Source organism: Carassius gibelio, chromosome B11 (genome assembly GCF_023724105.1).
Source record: "Carassius gibelio isolate Cgi1373 ecotype wild population from Czech Republic chromosome B11, carGib1.2-hapl.c, whole genome shotgun sequence".
In the NCBI taxonomy this organism is placed as follows: domain Eukaryota; kingdom Metazoa; phylum Chordata; class Actinopteri; order Cypriniformes; family Cyprinidae; genus Carassius; species Carassius gibelio.
In genome coordinates, this window is record NC_068406.1 from 9,444,881 (window position 1) to 9,467,958 (window position 23,078).

Consider the following 23,078-nt stretch of genomic DNA (forward strand, 5'->3'; position numbering starts at 1 on the left):
TGAGACTGTCCCATAGACTGCCAAGTAAATAACAGTGTCAAGGTCCAGAGAAGGTATGAAAAGTCATCGTCAGAATACGGGTTTGGGCTAAGTGATTAATAACAAAATGTTCATTTTGGGGTGGAGTAACCCTTTAAATAATGCGTTCAAATGGTTTCAGCTCTAAATTTGATAAATATATATATATTTACAGATATTACCAATATATTACATTAAATCAATTGTGACAATGGATCTAATTCAGGTAACATGAGCAAATAGTTTATTTGAGCTTTTTTGTTGTTTTGTTGTTGTTGTTTTTGAAAGGAGTTTCTTATGCTCACCAAGGCTGCCTTAGCGGATCCAAACAAAAAAAAAAAAAAAAAAAAAAAAAAAAAAAAAAATATATATATATATATTATATGTGTGTGTGTGTGTGTGTGTGTGTGTGTGTTTTATATATAATATATAATAATTGTTTTCTATTTGAAAATATTCTAAATTATAATTTATTTCTTGGATGGAAATCTGAATTTTCATTTCTCCAGTCTTATTATTTAATATTAAAAGTTATTTGTCCAACTATTGACTGGTAGTTTATCTATGTGATTTTTTCATGAATTCAGAAATATAATTTTGCATTTAAAATATATATTAAATTTATATTTAGTAAAAATCTAGAAATGCTTGAAAATTGAAAGCTCCAGTCACCATGAATTGTAACTGCATGGAAAAAAGATCTAATTTTGTATTATACAATTTTATTTTATTTTTAATTAAAATTAAGCTTTGCCTTGGCAGCTAAATGAAATAAAATAAGTTTAAGTATAATTACTAAAGCTAAAATAAAAGAAAGTTAAATCTAAAATGAATTGTTAAAAAGCGATCAAAGCATTTCACAACTTACTAAAACAAAAAACAAAAATGCTAATATAAATGAATAAAATAATAGTATATATATAAGAAATTCATGTATGTTTGGAAAGTCATGAAAGTGCATAAATGATGACAGTTTTCTTTGGGTGAACTATGCCTTTAAACATGCCAGGGCAGGCTTTTTTTTCTTGTTTAAAACAAATGAAACATCCCTCATCTTGACTCTGTTTCTATCACGTGTGTAGAGCGCAAATCCATCAACACAGACACTTCATGCGAGAATGTCGACCTCAGGATGCTGATGTATGGATTAAAGGTTGCACAAATACCTCTTCCCTTACAGAAACCCGATGCAGTGTATGCTCTGCCATTCCCACAATGCATTTCCAATATAGTGATCAATAGGACATGGTTGCTAAGGGCTACCACTCCGTCTAGCCTAAGCAATGTGTAAGTTCCCATAAAAAAGGGATTTGGGGGCTCCTTCCTCATGGTAACGGTTCTCAGTGACCTTTCAGACAATGGCAGACAGGGCAGTAAACGGCCAGCCAAAGCTTTAGAGGACTGAAGAAGAGTTATGGCTAGGAAGGGCTTGTTTCCCATAATAAAGCAGATCCACAGTCCAGAGGGAGCGTGGTGTGAACGAGCCCCCCGCCTTCAGTCTGACATTCAAGAATGTCCCGCCAGATTAGTAATGGGGGGCAAAGCATTGAGCATTAAGCATAATACAGTCGTAACCATTACATAGCCAATAACCAATCAGATAAATGATACAGAATAATTGTTAAAGTTTGTTCATATAAAAAATGATATACAAAAAAAAAAAAAAAAAAAAAAAAAATATATATATATATATATATACATATATATATATATATATATATATATATATATATATATATATATATATATATATATATATATATATATATATATATATATATGGTTTTATTTTGTTCAGATGTTGTTACTTTTCATCAACAAAATCACACAGAAAACATACAAATAAAATATACATAAATAAATAACTAAATTCATTAATGCATAACTGTATTTAAAACTGAGAAAATATAAAGTATGAACCTAATTAATATTAATATCAAACTATATTTCTAATAAAAAATAATTAATTATTTTAGTATAGTGTAATACAGTCTTTATAATAATACAGTCTGCTGTATGACACATACACACACACGGACACACACACACACACATGCCATGGTTTATTAAAAGCCATGATTTATGTGATTTTATTACTTTCTATCAATAAAAATAAAAATATCCTTTATAAAATATAGTATTTTAGTATCATAGGTAGTATCATACATATTTTTGTATAGTATAATAAAAAAAAAGTAAATAAAAAACATATTTTTACATTTTTATTTGAAATCAATCACACTATAATGTACCAAACCTGAATATTAGACCTTGATATTGAAATGCAGTCAACACTACAATGGAATGCCATTATTTACTCCCCAACCCCCCACTATACTGTATAAGAATGCAACTAATCTTACTTGCTGGGGAAAAAAAACATGCTTTATCAGGGTTATGCGAAAAATGTCAATTAGCGTGCACTTTTCCACAGCTCTTCGTTGAGAATCTAAGATAAAATCATTAGCGTTAAACTGAGTCCAACTGCCAAGTTAGTGTAAAATTATCCCAGCAGGAGTGGATGATCTATATTTGGCTCCTTTGCTCTCTCCGCAAGTGTTTATTTGTCTCATAATTCCATTCATCATGAAAAAGCAAAACCTGAGATGAGATGTGTCAGAGTGGATTTAAAGAGCTTAAGACATGTTTCTTTAGCAAAAACCTCTGAGAACTGAAGCTACACGGCAACCCGGAAAAAATCGATTCCAGCTGTCAGGTTGCGAACTTGGCTGGAAGATCACAAAAGCAGCAGCTGAGGATTAAACACCAACAACTCATGGCTTCAATTAGAATCGATTCCAAATCAAGCTTGTTAAAAAAGGCAACAATACAATAAATCATGATGGACAGTCAATATAGGTTGAGCCACATTCAATACAGAATGATTTAAGGGTGCAATACATTGCAAAAAAAAAAAAAAAAAAAAAAAAGCTAAATAAATAGCATTTCTTGGCATGCCATTTCTGATTCTCCAGATGTGCAGTAAGTTTGATATATTGTGTATCATAAAAGTGACTGTTGTTATATTGAAAATTGACATTAAGCTTAGCTGAAGAGCAATAGAGGAAAAGGTGGTTTTGAGCAATCCTGCCACACACACACACACACACACACACACACACATACCTTTTACAAGGAGGAAACACTTTGCAGAACCTGGCAAGCTGTGTTGAATCCAGAACGAGACTTTGCTGCCAAAAACGCACAACATATGACCTATAAATATTCTTTGACAAAGGCAGAAATCTTATCTGATGGAAAATGTACAAACCTATAGGCCATGAAAACATTCGAGCAATAATACAGTAGCTGCCATTAAGCATTTATTTAACTAGCAAACTTTGCTTGATTTTATGCTTTACTTTTTCTCTCATTATGCAATTTTGTTTTGTGCACTTACTATAATAACTCATATAATAATAATAATAAAACCTCTCACTTTCTCTTCTGCTCTTGCACATGTATGAGAAAAAAAAATATGTAATTTTGTCTCGCCAAAATATATTTCCAATATATGGTAAATACTGTATCTGCGGTGTAAACAGCACACTTAATGTAAATATGTTCTTCAAATTGAATATATTTTTAAACCTTCAAATGCCAACATATATTGCAGTTCAAGAAGAAATCAAAAATAAATAAATAAATAACCAGTCTTAAAATTCATACTGGGTAAATGCCTTTAAATTGCCTTTACTGTATATACTGTATTATATTTAGATTATTATATTAAAAAACACATGTAAATGCAGTTCAGATGTCAGTTTGTCACACTGTAGGTAACAGATATTAGCATAAACTCTTCTTCTACAGTTTTATTCATTCAGGTCAACTGTTTGAAGAGCTTGTTAAGTAGTTTATATAGTTCTAACTTTCTATAAAATATATCGTTAATATATCTACTTGAAAATTAATTCACAGTCAAATACTTGACGAGACAATAAGGAAACCCTACAGCGCCGTTCAGAAATAGAGAAAAATCTGTGGAATTATGGCAGATAGCACGTAGGCACACACACACAAAAAAGTGGAGCTCAGGTGTATGTCTTGAAATCCTCCTTCACTCTGTCAGACAGTCGCTAACAGTGACAGATGAGGAGAATGAAAGCCGAGGATGTTGCTTCCCCTCCAAGAAAATCCCATTCTATCAGTCAGCAGGATGACCTTAATTACACCGTTTGGATTCGCGCAGCTTCCAGGTCACACTCGGGGAGGAAGGAGGTTACTTCTGATGGTGTGTGTGACGTGATATGCTGTTGTCTGTCTCTTCTTTCTCATTCTCTCCCTTCTGAGCTGGAACCTGAAGAATATGAGTGCTGACAATATATAAAATCAAATCATTCTTTCTAATTAAAAATCAATCATTTAAACAAGCTATGCTTAATTATCGCTGTGAATAAAACACATTAAAATCCAATACTTGTTTCTTACTGTTTTAGATTGTGATTCCAAAAATAGTGCCTGTTTTGCTCGAGCATTTGAAAAATTCTCACAAAACTATGATGCATTTTAAAGAATACTTGCTTTAACAACCATTTGTGGAGTCTTGAATTATCCCTTAATCAGCAGAAAAACTACCACAAAGACATGATAAATGTCTTCATCTGGGCCAGAGTACAACTATTTGTTTAATTCTAAGCAGATTTTCAATGAATAATTCTGAAGACATGATTTTATGACCAATCCAGTCGCTTTTCGCAGCTTAAAACAGAAACTTTTATTTTTGACTGCTTTTGCAATTTTGGAAAGTGCATCAAAGCTGACACATACTGTAAATCATTTTTTAAAATCCTTAATTTTTCTTTTGTGAAAAAAATTAGGATTTTAGATTTTTATTAAAGTTTTTATTGATATTTTAAACTTCAAATCAATTAATTATTATTATTTTTTATTTTATTTTTGGTCATAATGCTTTGGAGTTAAAATTTTGTCTTGACTTGTCTTTCAGTTTTTAAAACATGGATAATTTAGAAGCAAAATGTGCAGCTCATTTTTTTTTTTTAAATTAAAGATTTGTCTATTAGTATTGTCCATTTATTATTTTAACATTTAGCTGCAAAAAAGTAATCTTTTTAATGGGAATATGTGTTTATCAGCTCAATATTATTATTATTTTATATATTTTTTTGCATATACAATGTTAGTAAGTTATTTTAAACTCTTATGTAATGCAAATATGTAACGTCTTAACATTAAAGCAAACCTTCAGAACTGTGCATTTAAATGTTTATTCTGATGCAAAGCATTATAGACTTCCATTATAACTGCGTTACACACTTTTTGCTTGTTTTTACAACCTGAGGTAACGTGACCATCACATTTGACCAAAACGAAACCAAAACATTCATAAAAAACATTTATAACAAAAAAACCCGAAACAAAATAAAACACAGAGCTCATTCTAGTTTCCACAACAAGAATTATTTGCAATATATTGTATTTTTCTTGATCATGCTCATGTATAATACAGTGGTTTTGGCAGCAATCTTTTTGACATTATTCTTATCAGCGTGTTGGGGGGGTGTTTTCAGAGGTGATGTCATTTCTCTGTGAGACCAGTGTGGCCCTGGGAACCGTCATACTGTTGCTTTATGGTGACATGAAGACCTGATCCATTTCCTGTTTCCTGGCAGGGCGACTTGGCAGCGACGAAAGCTTAAAACCGGCATTAAGTGTCAAGAGCAGCCTGAACAAAAACCTTGTTAGCAGCAAGTCAGGCACTAATTAACCGGTATTAATTTGGCCTGGCAAGGAGAAATCATTATAATACCCAACTAAGGGAGGGGGACAGTGTATCCCAGTCAAAATATGGGCAACACTTGTATTCACTGCTTTTTCTGGGAAAGAGGAATCATCGAAGAGTTTTAACAGGCCTCTGCGCTCCTTCAGGCCCCGACACGTCAGGAAATTTAGGACTTGGCAAGTCAGAGCCTGCTGAGTGACTTATTGCAGGATTCAGCAGTGATAAATTCTCACTAATGGTTTCAAAGATTTGAAAAAGGGTTCAGCTTAAAAGGGGCACACGGAGAGAGATGAGAGGAATCAAATCTGTGTGTCTCAGCAATTTGGGGCAAACTGGAAAGTAAGAGTCAGATTATAAAAGTCTGATTTCAATAAAAAGGGACAAATACGATGAACTTTCGTTTTAAATGATAAGGGCCCTATTTTAACGATCTAAGCATATGGTCTAAAGTGCACAGCGAATACACGTTTGCCAGTTTAATGATGGGAAAACGGCTGGTGTGCCGGCGCATGGTCTAAACAGGTTGTCCCTATTCTGTTAATGAGTAATGTTTTTTTGTGGGGGGGGGGGGCATAAAATGAAATCAGCCAATCAGAATCTCATCTCCCATCCTGTTTAAAAACCAGTTGCACTTGAGCCATGGCGGATTCACTATTCACATGGCGTAATGTCATTTTTCATTTTTAAAAACTGCTTGTGTGCTGCTGCAAACCTGTGTGTGTAATAAGCAAAGTGTACACTCATCGTGCACCCGACTATAGGCGCATATTACTAACGCCACTTTAAATAACAAAGAAAAAACATTGCGCCAGAATTTAGACAGTCCTCAAAACAGCAACATGCCAACAATGCGCCTGAACACACGTCTTTTATAGACCTGCATGCCCATGGGCGCACAAAGCGGAAATACATTTGCTATTGGAACAATGCGGCACAAGAAGGGAAAAGGAGAACTGAAGTGGGCTGAAACTAGCAAAAACACTTGCGCCACACTTTGAAACAAAACACCCTGTTCCTCTGAAATGTGATTTTGACCAAGGAGGACCCCTGGAACTCAATAAGGCTATTTTTGAGCAGCAATTTATTCAGATCTGGCAACCCTGTGCAGGATTCCCTTTTGTAAATGAAATGTTTTTTTTACAGTAGTACATTAATATTATATTATATTATATTATATTATATTATATTATATTATATTATATTATATTATATTATATTATATTATATTATAAATACACACTTTAGGCAAGGCAAGGCAATTTTATTTTTATTGCACATGTCATACACAATGGTAGCTCAAACTGCTTTACATAAAAGAAAGTAAAATAATAATAAAATAATAATCACAACAATAAAAAAACAAAGAATTAAAAAAAAAATGATTTTTTTATTTATTTAATTAAATACAATTAATTAAATTAATTAAAACAGTTAAGAATAGAAAATGATTATACATTAAATACATTTCAAACTATTCGGAAGAGGCACAGTGGTCATTCAACAACATTTTGTTGTTTCATTTTCTCTCATGCTGCACCTGGATGACTTTCTTTTTGTGGAATGTAATGTACTTGAATGTACTTTCAGGCAATAGAAGTCTGTTGTAACACAGTTTTTTTTTTTTTGGTGGACTACCCCTTTAAACCAGTGCTCCAACACACCTGCCTGTAATTATCAAGTAGCCCTGAACACCTTGATTAGCTGGTTCAGGTGTGTTTGATTGGGGTTGGAGCCGAAATCCGTAGGACGGTTGCTCTCCAGGAGCACCACTGCTTTAAACACTACTAGAAAATCAGTAAACATGCAGATTTTATAGATAGATAATGAGACTTTTCATTCCAGGTCAGTGCTTTTAAAATACCTGATATTTCCAGATTTTTCATTACAGTCTGTTCAAGAAAAGGCATAAATTAGGCAATAAAAAGCAATAAACACTTTATTGTAATAATTCGAAACTTTAACCATGGACTTGTAACTCATCCTGCACCATTTATAACATCAGTAATTCCTCAAATCATGCTGATTTTAAGCACGGGCTCTTGATTCGGCCCACTTGGGAACTCTTTAAAGGGACAATTTAGCATATATTTCTTACTCTGTTCTTGGAAAAGGTTTGCTTCTGGAGACAGTGAGGTGTCGTTGAAGGCACTAGTTGGCAGACATCAGGGAAGGGAGTATGGACTTCCCACGAAGCCTTAGTTTGGGCAGTTTGCCAGCGACGAAGATTATCTTTCCTCTCTCACAATGGCGAGAGTAATTCCTCCTCCCTGAGAGATGTTAATTTAAAACGTCCTGTGGCAGAAGAATGCCCCACGCTAGATTACAGCAATAAAGCTGATGTTCAACTTTTATTTCTCCTGAAAAGACAAGGGTCACGGTTACAGTTTTTACAAACACACACATGCACAATGTGTCTTTCAGCGGGCAGCATCGGTGCAGTGTGATGTGATATTTTGTGTAAATGATGGTGAGGACCGCTGCCATGGGGGGTCTTCCCCCTGGAACAATGCCAACAATTAAAATCAGATGTTACACAAGCACTTCGGCCTTGGGAAATCACACAGTATGAGCCAAAAGCGTTTGGGAAATACACACGGTAGTGCTCATAGAGGAGAAGCACCATTATGTTAGCGTGTTTGCATATGTCGTTTTTAACGTATCCATTAAAGGTGGTCTGAATGCTCACAACAGTGACTGATGTTGCTCTGTTGATCTATTGCCGGGGGGTGGGGGTCACTTATTTATTCTAGATGGTTTCCCTTTTATCAACACTAGAATATAGGGCGAATTTCTCTGTATTTTCAAGACCTAGACAATGTCTCTTTAATTGAAATTGATATATATATATATAAATGTGTGTGTGTGTGTGTGTATATATATATGTGTATGTATATATATATATATATATATATATATATATATATATATATATATATATATATATATATATAATATTTACCTATAGGTTCTGCCAGAGAGCTGGTTAGATTCTTCAGTTAGTCACTTAAAACTAAGGGGACAAAGGGTATTATTCTGCCATGGAAAAGTGCATTAGATAATTATTCTGAAGAATATGTTTTTAATTATATCAGATGTTTCAAAAGTATTTTTTCTGCCTCACTTATTGCAACATCACAGGCAATCACAGCCAATTTCAATATACTGGAACTGGAAAAAATGACTGCAAAATGCATGTGACTTTAAATATTTCTCTAGCATTCAATTATATTTTGTGAGCGAGTCCCAGCGAGCACCTTTTTTTTCCCACAGAGCACCAGGAGGTAAATTGGCAGAAATCCTGTAATCCACTGGAGGGGGATGGCAGGTCCACAATTACAGCAGGACTACCTTGGGAACCGAAAGTTGGCGAAGGCCTCGCCGGGACCATTGGGCTGTCAGCACCAGGAGAAATTAACTGACATCAAACACCGTACCTCACAAGCTTAGACATGTCCAGCACACAGTCACACAAAGAGAGAAGAGAGAGAGAGACATCAGACAGAGGAGGAGAACCAGAGAGAGAGAGAGAGAGGCAGGAAGAGACAAGGAGTTTAAACAAGGGAGATAGAAAGAAACGGAGGCAGGCAGGAAAAGAGATGGAGATTAGAAGATAGAGAAAAGATCATTGACAAAATCTGATTATATAGGGTTGTTTGACCTCGCTGATTAAGGTTCTAGGGCTGCCCAAAATTAAAGATATTTTAAAACTTAATTTTGTTATAGCCAAGCTAAATTAATATATACAGTGGGGCTCGAAAGTTTGGACACCCTTTGCAGAATCTGTGAAAATGCGAGTAATTTTCCAAAAATAAGAGAGATCATACTAAATGAATGTTATATTTTATTTAGTACTTTCCTGAGTAAGATATTGAAATTATTAAAATAACCCTACTCAAAAGTTTGGGAACCCTTGGTTCTTATTACTGTGTTCTGTTACCTGATGATCCTCGACTGTCTTTCTGTTTTGTGATGGTTGTGCATGAGTCCCTTGTTTGTTCTGAACAGTTAAACTGAGCAGCGTTCTTCAGAAAAACCTTTAAGCTCCTGCAGATTCTTCAGTTTTCCAGCATCTTTGCATATTTGAACCCTTTCCAGCAGTGACTTTATGATTTTGAGATGCACATTATCACACTGAGGACATTTGAGGGACTCAAACACAACTATTTAAAAAGATTCAAACATTCACTGATGCTCCAGAAGGAAACAAGATGCATTAAGAGCTGGGGGGTGAAAACTTTTGAACACGATGAAGATGGCCAAATTTGTCTTATTTTGTTGAAATATAATTTTTTTCTATTTAGTTCTGCCCTTCGTAAGCAACAGAAGATACTTGTATGTTTCCCGGTACACAAATTAAGTACAATTTACCTTGATCTTCAAATTCCAAAAGTTTTCACCCCCAGCTCTTAATGCATCTTGTTTCCTTCTGGAGCATCAGTGAATGTTTGAATCTTTTTTAATAGTTGTGTTTGAGTCCCCCCCCCCCCCCCACTATATATATATACTTTTTTTTAATGTAAATGAATGAATAAATAAATACTTAATAATAATTATAAAAATAATAATAATAATAATAATAATAATAATAATAATAAAAATAATAATGCTAACATCAGAATTACAAAAGAAAAAATATATATCTTGAAATTATTGCATGCACAATGTTTAACCCTTTATGTGTTACAGAAAAGTCATTTTAACACAGAGAGCCCCCCCCCCCCCCCCCCCTGAAAATTATTGTTTATTATATTAGTTAATATTGATAGTTAATTATATTGCATTAGACTAAAACTTTTTTATGGTCAAAAATGACTTGCCTATAAAAAAAGTGTTTGATTAGTAGTAGTAGGTAAACAATCTACTATTAAAAAAGGCGATTTTCCTGGGAGCTATGAGTTTACTAGCACAGAAAGCATAAACTGAAATAAAAAGAGCAAAAGGGTCGTCTGACTCTGTTTTTATTAAACACTGCAGCAGCTTGTGGGTTAAAGACTGAAGGCAGAATCAGCAGTGCAGACGGTGCAAAGTTTCAGTGTTTTTTTTGTTTTTTTTGTGAGTCTTTCCCGAATACGATAGAGGGTTGTGTTGGAATATTTGTAGAAAACAAATAATTATTTGCAAGTGCTTGTATCCCATCTGTGCAGCTTCGGGATGTTTATTTCCACAGCTGTTGTGTCAGATCATATTAATTAAAGTTTGTTAACATATTTATTTATTGTGGCTTTTTCTTATTTTTATTCGGAAATCGATAAATTTTTAGGCTTTGTATGTTTGTCCAGATTTTGTGATGGTTTTGATCTCTAACGGACTGATCGTTGATCATTCTCAGTTTGTTGCAATAAATGTTAAAACTTTCCTAATTTTTCATTGCATGATGGAGCAACAGCTTCACAAACCATCTGTGGCTTTGCAGCAAGACCCAATAGAAATCAATGCATTTCTTGTGTAAATCAAGTGTGTGTAGGTGCCTTAAAAAGATGCAGAGTTGGCATGGCATACTGGTTCAGCTGGTCCAGCAGATGAGTTTACAAAATGTCTGTTTAGTGTGATAATGCAGCTGCTCTACATTAGCCCCAAAATGCAATATGGTTTAGCTCAACACTATTTGTATTGGCCATTTTGCGGTGTGCCGTGTATACTGCTGGGACAGTCAGGCTGTTGACAGCCTGTTTATTATGAGAATGCGCAGATGTAAGAACAACTCTGCAGATTCTGAGATGAACGAAAAATACACAAATAACATCAAGATATTGTGTTTCTGAATAAAGCGGTAATTCATGCCATAAAATCACCAGTCTGTTTATTTTCAAAGGTTTCAATGTATTTTTATTTTAAATTCAATTATAATAACAATGTTTATTAGTCATAACTAGTACGATTTTGCTGAAGAACTAACCAAAATTAAAAAAATATGTCTTTTATAATGTCTGTGCAGGAGAGATTTGGTGACATTTCAAAACAAAAGGAAATATGTCGGTATCTGCATTGGCTATATTATTAAGCAATGACACATTAAACACAGTGACAGTAAAAATATATTTAATTAAAAAAAAAAAATAATAATAATAATAATAATTATATTTTAAATTATTGTTGTTCTTCTGAACTTTCTATTCATCAAAAAATCCAGAACAAAAGTGCCACCACAAAAATCTTAAGTAGTCCAACTGTTTTTAACACTGATAAGAAAAGTTTCTTGAACACAGTATAGTCATATTGCTTTCTAATATGGAGAAATGGCTGCTGAAAATTCAATTTGAAAACATATTAATATATATTTATATATTAATATGTTATAGTTATCTTATACTGTAAAAGTATTTCACAATATTACTGTTTAACTTGTACAAACCTGTTTTACCTAGATAAATGCAGCCTTGCTGATCATAAAATACTTCTTTCAGAAATATTTTTTTTTTAAATATATAAATCTTTAAATACAATGTTGATATTAAATAATCTTAAAATTAAAAATGAATCCACGTTTTAGTTAATTGGCTGAGGGAACGATTCAGTGTTTCACACACAAAGAAGGTCACTTGCTTTGTTTCGGAATGAATCAGTATTTCGAACGAATCGATTGAACAAATGACTAGACTATATTAATTTATCTAACTTGTCGCCACTTACTGGCATAACACTGTAATCTGCGTGAACCCAGATAGGCTCATTAAAGTAGTCCATGCAATTGATGTTCCAAAAACAGCAGTCTGAACAAAATTCAAAACATGTCCTTATCTAGTTAACAAGAGAAACAATCACAGGTTTGGAAAGACTTAAGGGTGATGTTTAGTTAGAGCTTCTTCAGCAGACTGCACTGACTAGCACTCTCCAAACTGTAGCAGGTGGTTCTTATTTGGCCTTTGCACTCTTTAATTATTCAAGAGGTCCGGACTCATACTCCATTCTGTAGTTCAGGGACCTGCACCTGTCAGCGGCTTATTAACACCAGTGCATTTCTCTTAACCCAACAGTGTTGTATCGGCCGCCCCGGCTGCTCCCTCTGGCTGTGTTAGCCAGGCACATAAACAGTGCTGACATCAATTAGCCTTTTAAAAACTCTAGAGATTGGCCAGAGGTCTAAATATAGCTCTGCTGCACATTAGCCAATTTATTTTCTGAAAAAGAAAGAAAGAGAGAATGCTCACAATAAGCTACGTCATTGTTACATTGTTGAATAATTATTGTAACATTAATAATGTGAAAGATGTGTACAGTTGTAGGGTTAGACAGCCCTCTGAGAGTTCTGTGTGTGTGTGTGTGTGTGTGTGTGTGTGGGTGTATGACTGTGTTGTCTTATTTTTGTACTGATTGTATTGTATGGATGTATTTACTGCACTGTTGTAGCTGTCACTTGTGAATATATTTATGAATATTGAGGACCCCTTTGTAAACGAGATGATTCATCTCAAGGAGTTTATCCTCTTAATAAAAATAAATAAATAAATAAAAATATCATCAGTAGACCACATATAATGACTATATGTAAACTTAACATGTACATTCAGAAGTGAAACTTGACGGTACCCATTCACTCCAGATAATCCACTGCATGTTGAGCAAGTGATGTAATGTTACATTTCTCCAAATCTATTCTGATGAAGAAACAAACAAACAAACAAAAAAAAAAACCCTACATATTGGATGTTTTCGCACATTTTCATTTTGGGTAAACTGTTTATTTAATTGCCATTTATTGGCAACCTTTTAGAAAACCTGCATTATCTACTACAGCAGAATTAAATAATGGCTAAATTTGATTATTTGTTAACAGTGACACAATACAAACATTTATATTTTGGTGAAAGATTATGAAGACAACCATGTTTTCCTTGCAATAACGTGCACTTATGAATTGGGCCCAATAAAACCCAGGACGTGAAATGTGATTTCATGTTGACTCTAAATGAAGCATGGTACTGACTTTATTACGATGCAAACTCAACATATTCCAGATGCCTTCCTTCACAGTTAAGCCGGCAATAATTCATAACAGCATTAAGAGTTAGTGACAGGTGCATATTTTCCATGTAATTGATAATAAACAGGTTTTCCTGCCTTTTCATGGTTCATTTCAGGCATCCACACCCTGGTTGTGCCTACATTCATTTGGATAGCTGTGGTTCACTAGAGCTGCCTGCTAAATGCTCCTCATTCCTGGCCTTACCGTTCCAAGGTAATGGAGAAGTGTTTGTTTTCTGTGCTGCTGGACTGTGAAAACATCAGCACATTACTGAGACAGTAGCCTGAGCAACATCACAATTAATTGATGACTATAAACATTGTGACACAACTCGTTCATGCTTTGTACATTTTGAATATTTAGATACTGGAATGACATACATAAAAGCTACGGTCTACAAAATATGGATTACATTTTATTAATTTAAAAATAAATCTAAATAAATATTTGTACATATATATGAACACACAGTATATGCATGTATATATATATATATATATATATAGACAACACAGTCTCACTCTCTACTCGTCAAATGTCTGACGCATGGTCAAGTGATCTGGCGTCACTTTTTTGACGCACTGGGTATACCTTTGGCGTTATTTTTCAACGTGCAGGTTAGTCCGATAGACTTCTATAGAACTCAGCAGCGTTTAAATTTGACGTCTTGGTTCAGCACACCGCAACTACACTGAATAAATAAAAATAAATAATAGGCTACAAAAAAAAAAATATATATATATATATATATATGACAGAGATCGTTTTTATCTGGCCCTCCAACTTGTTTTTGAGGTTTAAATATTCTCGCAATCTGATATTAAAGTGATCTCTGTGCCAAAGCTTAGCGCGTTCATCAGTGGTGAGTTTAACAACACTCAACTGCAGGTAAAACAGCATTCAGCGGTGAGTTTGACCAAAGCAACACTCAACTGCAGGGAAAACGGCATAAAAAGGTGAGTTTAACAACGCTCCAAGGCGCGTGCAAGTAAGCAGTTTAACCGTTTTCTTACACACCATTCTCGCTTATCGCTTATTCATAGTTCATCATCTCTATGAAATTACGTTCAAGAAGTCTCATTCAGCACACATCGCGATACTTGCCATCAGTTTCCATGTGCCACAGGGTCGGTGAGTAGATATAATTACGCTCTTTTAATGCCTGTTATAAAACGTATTCTGTCTTTATTAATCAGATTAGCGCCATATTGTTTACTCGCTGTATTATATCAGTCATCCTCGGCTGTCTTTGAGTTTCATTGCGTTTAACTAAATGAACACACCTGCTAACTAGTGTGATTAAACCCTGTCGGTCACGTGACGTGCCATAGACTTTCAATATATTCATTTCATGGCATGTACAATAGCAACAAATTAAATTTGAAGTTAAAATCCAGGAACGGGACATTTACCATGTTTTTTCCTCAGTAACTGTAGTTCTACTATGGTATATTAATAACCAATACAACAATAAAATAATCATCAAACTAACTATGGTTGTACAACTGTAATTGTCGTTTTTGATGTGCTTTTATATGACAGATATCACACATTTACTGTACCATGCTTTTGATACATTTTTATGTAAATCCAAAAAAAGTAAATAAATGAAAGGACACATTTTTCCCTTCCTGCAGTTCATTCATATCAGTTTATATTTTAAATATTTTGCTCACAAAACATTATTAAAATTCTGTTTATAATTCTATTTTATTTTACCCCCCTCCTCCTTTCTTATTTTTATTATTTATGTTTTTTTTTTTTTTTGTTGAAAAGATGTAAAGGAAGCAGTCATCCCTGTGGTGTTTGTGGAGAGGTTTTCCTTCAGAAATGGAGAAGACAGAAAGCTGCGGAGGCAGACATTTGCAGCAGTAAGTCTGTGTTGGTTTTACGTTTTTAATCAAACTGCTGTTATAAATTGCACAGCATTTGTTGTTTCTTAAACTTTTGCACTGTCCAAATACCCACACTTGCCATCTTTGCACTTGACCAATCGATTATTTATTTGACGTCTTTCCTATGTTTAGGCCAAGTGTTCGAGTGAGCATGATGACCACAAGTGTGTGTCGAACTTTTCATCACCTGATGACAGTGGTTCCCAATCCTGATCCTGGAGAACCCCAGCACTGCACGGTTTTGGCGTCTCTCTTATCTCACAAACACACTTTTGAGGTCTTGGAGTCTTCACTGATGAGCTGATGAGTTGAATCAGGTGTGTTTGATCAGGGAGACATCTCAAATGTGCTGTGTTGGGCTTCTCCAGGACCAGGATTGGGAGCCACTGCCTTATGGGACACACTTAAGTGTTTACAGAGATTTTTTTTTTTTTTTTTTGATTATTATTCAACTTTGCATTTTAAAATAAATTCTAATTCTCTTTTCATTAGTCCCTATTACAGAGGACAATTTAATTTTGGGGGCTTCTAATTAAGTGAAAACAAAGCAGTTGCAAATGATGTACAAAATAAATATACTTTTCTGTACACCAAGAAAACATGCAACACTTTGTTTTACTACCAAATTATTCTCAGTATCTAATTATTATTATTATTATTATTATTAATAATATTTCACATACATTGGAAAGGTTTCCGTGAGCAGATCAATTACACTACTGATAACATTCCTTTAAGCATGTAATATATTTTTTTATAATTCATATGAATATAGCTTGCTATTATTGACTAGCTTTTAATAATAGATGCATTTAATATATAATTATACAGCATCTTTACAGAGGCTGGTTTTATGGTCTAAAAGTAGCATGTAATAATATTTCCTTCCTTTCTGTCTTTCAGGATTGTTCGCAGATAATGATGTTCTTCTCGATCATGCACAAGGACTCACCTCTTTAACTCTTTATCTTCCCAACACACACAGAAATGCTCCCTTGATTAGTGTTTAGACTTTGCAGTGCAGTTTTGTTTTAGTTCTAAGCTTATAATGAATACATTGTGACCTTCCAGCAACCCATATATTGTATACAGAACCAGTGATCAAAACAATGGTTGAAAATAGTATTTTTATATTGATAAAGCATTGTGTTCTCTTTTTCAAGCTTCATACAGTAAACTTTACTTCTGGTGCTTTTATCATAAAAAAACAAACATCAGTTCTCATCAGGAGTTTTCGTAAAGGACGTATTCATGCACAGCCATCCCCTAGTTCCAGTCATGAAGTGAATGATGTTATTGTCAGTTTTATTTCTGCATTTTTATGTAGCAGGTGTTTGTTTTCCTGAACGTTATCTTTCTTCCTTTGTTCGGACAATCAGTGTTTATTTGATGCTGTGCTGATGGAGGTTTATAGATGATATTGCACACTTGACATGCATGTCTTCATGGTCTTTATTTTCTGAGTTTGAAACAGTGTGTTGTATCACTTTTTGGTCAAATAAATTCTTCAGTGTTCTCTGAAAGACTATCTGTATTTACTTTTTTTTTTAAATAAAAGTATTTGCAAAGAATTTTTATTCTTCATAGTGGCAAAAACAACTTATTGACAGAGGATGCAGTGCAGTTATATGGGCAATTTGTCTTTGAATCAGTTTTTTTAACTCTGTTTTTATTGCTAGATTTCAATTGGTAAAGAATGGCAAATCACAGAAAAACAAAAGTGAATAATTTTTATAGATTTAAAACAAAACATAACATGCAATTTAAATGTTACAAGCTAATCATTTGATTAGAAAATGCACCTGTCTTAGAAAAAAAAAAAAGATTTAATGAGAGGAATCGGTTCGATAGAACTGCGAATGCTGGCCATGTGCTCATCAATATTGCCCAATTTTTGTCAAGCTGAAAACAATAATTAGCGCATTTGCATTATTGTTGGAGGAAGGTGTAGACGTTAATAAAACACAAACTAATAGGTAGCAAATGTTATTGATTGTTAACCAATCTATCCCTTCAGCCGAAAAACGAAAGTCATCGGTCATAAATGGATAAGGAAGCGTGACGCCGCTGCTCAGCTTTGATATCATTGGCTGTCAATGTCCCTTGTCATCGCAGGGTTGTCTGTGGTTGGACTATCCTTTAACCCATACTAAACAGCGCATCGTGTTACAAAAGAACGTTTTGCTACTATTATCACATTAGTAATATATTAAGTCAACAATTAAGGGTTGCTATGTTGAGGAAAATTACCTCTTTAGCGAGATCCTAACCCTAACCCTAATCATAACTTCGATGAACTACAAAAAACAGCCCCTAGTTTCGCCTTTCCATATATAGAACGACGGAGGCTTGTGGGTAATGTAGTTTAAATCGTTTTATTGACGAAATGAAATAAATAATATATTTAATGGAAAACTGGATATATGAATAGTTTCATTGTGTAAACCTCTATGATATAATTGAAAGACAGAGTGAAATTTGGTATTTTAGAGGGAGCAATATTTAAAATGGCTTTATGAAACATTTCCATTTATTTCTGAAAACTGTGCCCGACATTATTTTATCAGCATAGCATAAGTAAAAATTCTTCTGATTTTCTCTTTGATTCATTAATTGGACTCTGATTTACAGCCATTTCAAATGTACAGTTTTTGGCTCTTCCGGGGGGTGCTACTGGGCCCCTGGGGGTAGAAGGGCAGTAAAACCTACATGTATGTATTCTCCTCATAATGGACAACAAACTGAGCTGAGTCACATTTATATCTGACAGTTTTCATAGACTAACCTTTTCTTATTCTTATGTCATGAGCAGTAAAGCTTTTGACAGGACATGGTGAGGCCATCTGATGAAACATGGCAAAATTAGAAAGAAATGATTTAATAATAAAAATTATAGATTATTTATTTTATTTTTGAAGTTAACAGTAATAAATATAATGGATAAACCTGCAACAACATGCCATTATCTATTCCCCACTGTTAAGCAATAATCAAGGACAATTTATACACATTGTGATACTTCACTATTCCACAAGGAATAATTCATGGAGTACTCAGAATACTATATATATTAACTAATTAGCAACAATCAGTGTAAAAATGTCCTCCTCATCCCCTTATCTGGGTCCTCAGATGCTGAACATCAGTAATGTGCGTGCTCTTGGATTTAATGCAGTACAAGATCCATGTTGATCATTCCTGCTACATTCTCAGTTATCCCTCAAGTGTTTGTAACTATAAAGTAAATGGCTTTTCAAAATAATTCATCTAGTAAATCCCTTTATATAGATATATATATATAGGCATATTTGTGATTAAATATATACAATACTAACTTTCTGGTGTATTGTTGTTCCAGGTGTCATTAATGTTTAAGCAAAAAATAATCCTGGTAATTAATATGTAGTTTTTCAAGTGTAGAATAAACCCATAGTAGCCTACAGTATCTAGTAAAATTATGAATTTACCAAGAATTTTCAACACACAATATTCACCATATTAATTTTATTGAAGCATAGACTATGAAGTTGATAAAGTAGCTTCAAGACAAACACAGTTCAAGGAAAATAATAATGGATCAAAAATTCATTAATATCATAAATTAATCAGTTCACACAGATGAGTGATGAAATGTCCTTAAAAGTAAAAATAATCCATCCAGTCAACTGTGATACAGATCATGTGATACATTTAAGACATGTGATACTGTTCCAGAAAATAATGATTCCCATCACCACATCTAAACTGGTTTCATCTCCCCATCATGATTTTCTTCTCTCGTGTCTGGAAACAGTTTGTGGTTGATATCCAGCACTGATGAGGTGTAGCTTGTTCTCAGCCAGAGGATCTCTCAGTCCTAAGATCCCAGACCTGGTCAAAGTGAAACACACAATACAGATTAAGTTGTTTAATTGACAGAGAGCTCAGCTTATGTTCTGTGTGATTTTAGCAGGGTGAGCAACTATGACCCTTGTAGTACTGTACACTTACCATTCTTCAAGCTGTTTTAAGACCTTTTGAGAAGGTTTTTCTCTGAAGACAATTTACCACATCCTCTTCTTTCAGTCCTTTCAAGAGCATCACTTGGTCAAAACCCCCCATTTGGCTGATGAGATCATCTGTACAAATTAAAATACTGCAATAAAAATTTCATTCTGCAAGAATTAAGGCAAAGGACTTGCTCATGAGACACCCCTTAGCATGTGACAGAATTTTTTGCCTCTATAATTCATCTATTGTTGCAGTAAATGTGTCTTTTTTCCCCTCTCTAATCTATCTTCAAAGTTCCTGACTCCTCTCACAAATGTGTTTTAGTGTAAGGCCTGGCTTCAAACCAATCAACTATCAATCCACAATTTATAATACAACATTTATGAAACAATGAAATAATGTAAACCACTTACATAAAACTTGTATTCTTTTATTTAAGACAAACAGTTGGTGTTTTTTTTTTTTTTTTTTTTACTTAAAGTTTAAAAATATTCGGGTCACACTTTGCCTACATGATTTAATTGTAATAGCTGTATATAATTTTTTTTTTTATTAAGAATAAAAACATAGAAAGAATAAATTACGGCTGAGATGAACAGTCCTGTGAGATAAAATCATAAAGTGCTGTAACACATAACACAGCATTGCTTCAACACACACATACCAGAGGACTTCTGTCTTTGTTTGGGCTCAAGATGGCCGTCTTCATTCCTCATGAGCAAATCATTTCCTTGGTCTTCCTTCTCTTCTGAAAAACAAGCTAATCTTACTCTTTGTGCAATTAACATTGCTCATTAAACATATAATTAAGTTAATTTAAAATAAGATTCAGACCAGAGCATTTGATGAGTAAATGTTGATTCAGAAATATTTTAAACAAATGTACCTGGGAAGAGCTGATCATGGCAAAATTCGCTGAGACTCAGTAATAGCTCTTTTAGTTTTTAGGAAGGTTTGTGAGGGTTAGCTCTTAAAAGAGCTGTTGAGCTTGAACAGCATTATCTGCAAACAATCCTGTAAGACAGAAAGAAAGAAAAATATTACTACATTACATGCATCTTATACATTACTGTGCGTATGTGTGTGTGTAATTATACAGCTATATTCATATATATATTAAAAAAAATTATTACAAGCTAACAGGACTGTTATCAGTAGTGCACAAGTCTTAATAATGCCAAAGCGCAGTGCCCTTAATGAACACTAAACCCACATTATCTCCAATACCGCTCCGGAGCTCTATACCAGGCTTAGTGTATCCCATCATGCATCAATTTTTGGAATAAATTGTGAGACCTTTTGTCGAGATCTCACAAGGGGTCACGGAAACCTTTACAATGTATGTAAAATATTAATAATAATAATAATAATAATAATTAGATATTGAAAATAATTTTTCAATTAATTTATTTTAAAATGCAAAGTTGAATGATCAAACTAAAAATCTCTGTAAACACTTAAGTGTGTCCCATAAGGCAGTGGCTCCCAATCCTGGTCCTGGAGAAGCCCAACACTGCACATTTGAGATGTCTCCCTGATCAAACACACCTGATTCAACTCATCAGCTCATCAGTGAAGACTCCAAGACAGATAAGAGAGACGCCAAAACCGTGCAGTGCTGGGGTTCTCCAGGATCAGGATTGGGAACCACTGTCATCAGGTCATGAAAAGTTCGACACACACTTGTGGTCATCATGCTCACTCGAACACTTGGCCTAAACATAGGAAATACGTCAAATAAATAATCGATTGGTCAAGTGCAAAGATGGCAAGTGTGGGTATTTGGACAGTGCAAAAGTTTAAGAAACAACAAATGCTGTGCAATTTATAACAGCAGTTTGATAAAAAGGTAAAAACAACACAGACTTACTGCTGCAAATGTCTGCCTCCGCAGCTTTCTGTCTTCTCCATTTCTGAAGGAAAACCTCTCCACAAACACCACAGGGATGACTGCTTCCTTTACATCTTTTCAACAAAAAAAAATACATAATAATAAAAATAAGAAAGGGAGAGGGGTACAATAAAATAGAATTATAAACAGAATTTTAATAATGTTTTGTGAGCAAAATATTTAAAATATAAACTGATATGAATGAACTGCAGGAAGGGAAAAATGTTTCCTTTTATTTATTTACTTTTTTTGGATTTACATAAAAAGGTATCAAAAGCATGGTACAGTAAATGTGTGATATCTGTCATATAAAAGCACATCAAAAACGACCATTACAGTTGTACAACCAAAGTTAGTTTGATGATTATTTTATTGTTGTATTGATTATTAATATACCATAGTAGAACTACAGTTACTGTGGCAAAAACATGGTAAATGTCCCGTTCCTGGATTTTAACTTCAAATTTAATTTGTTGCTATTGTACGTGTCGTGGTTACCATGATTTTACTACAAATTTACATCTTTGACATGAAATGAATATATTGAAAGTCTATGGCACGTCACGTGACCGACAGGGTTTAATCACACTAGTTAGCAGGTGTGTTCATTTAGTTAAACGCAATGAAACTCAAAGACAGCCGAGGATGACTGATATAATACAGCGAGTAAACAATATGGCGCTAATCTGATTAATAAAGACAGAATACATTTTATAACAGGCATTAAAAGAGCGTAATTATATCTACTCACCGACCCTGTGGCACATGGAAACTGATGGCAAGTATCGCGATGTGTGCTGAATGAGACTTCTTGAACGTGATTTCATAGAGATGATGAACTATGAATAAGCGATAAGCGAGAATGGTGTGTAAGAAAACGGTTAAACTGCTTACTTGCACGCGCCTTGGAGCGTTGTTAAACTCACCTTTTTATGTCGTTTTCCCTGCAGTTGAGTGTTGCTTTGGTCAAACTCACCGATGAATGCTGTTTTACCTGCAGTTGAGTGTTGTTAAACTCACCACTGATGAACACGCTAAGATCACTTTGATATCAGATTGCGAGAATATTTAAACCCTTAAAAACAAGTTGGAGGGCCAGATAAAAACGATCTCTGTCATATATAATTTTTTTTGTAGTCTATTATTTATTTTTATTTATTCAGTGTAGTTGCGGTGTGCTGAACCAAGACGTCAAATTTAAACGCTGCTGAGTTCTATAGAAGTCTATCGGACTAACCTGCACGTTGAAAAATAACGCCAAAGGTATACCCAGTGCGTCAAAAAAGTGACGCCAGATCACTTGACCATGCGTCAGACATTTGACGAGTAGAGAGTGAGACTGTGTTGATATAGAGAGAGAGAGAGAGAGAGAGAGAGAGAGAGAGAGAGAGAGAGATTCAAAATAATAATAATAATAATAATAATAATAATAATGCGAGTGGGAATATGTAATAAGTAAATAAGGTCAGTTTTGTGTTGAACTTACAAATTTACATAAAATATGTGAAATTATAATCATAAATCTTTAAGGTTATTTATGTTTGTGTACTGATTGTGTAAAACCTCTTAGTAAAGGCT

At 34.1% G+C, this 23,078-nt stretch overlaps 2 long non-coding RNA genes across 3 annotated transcripts; one reads left to right on the plus strand and one right to left on the minus strand.

The window, feature by feature from the left end:
* Positions 1–14,222: 14,222 nt before the first annotated feature.
* On the plus strand, positions 14,223–17,142 carry LOC127968473 (uncharacterized). The gene is made up of 3 exons (XR_008155976.1): positions 14,223–14,855; positions 15,501–15,595; positions 16,523–17,142. It is a non-coding gene; the product is annotated as an uncharacterized LOC127968473 (long non-coding RNA).
* A 2,465-nt stretch (positions 17,143–19,607) lies between these two features.
* On the minus strand, positions 19,608–22,489 carry LOC127968569 (uncharacterized). Of its 2 annotated transcripts, none has more exons than XR_008156013.1 (6): positions 22,252–22,489; positions 21,480–21,574; positions 21,158–21,324; positions 20,496–20,623; positions 20,274–20,354; positions 19,608–19,737 (listed from the first exon to the last, which is right to left on the minus strand). It is a non-coding gene; the product is annotated as an uncharacterized LOC127968569 (long non-coding RNA). The 2 variants fall into 2 exon arrangements; XR_008156012.1 differs by having other exon boundaries at positions 20,274–20,357; positions 22,252–22,488.
* Positions 22,490–23,078: the final 589 nt, after the last annotated feature.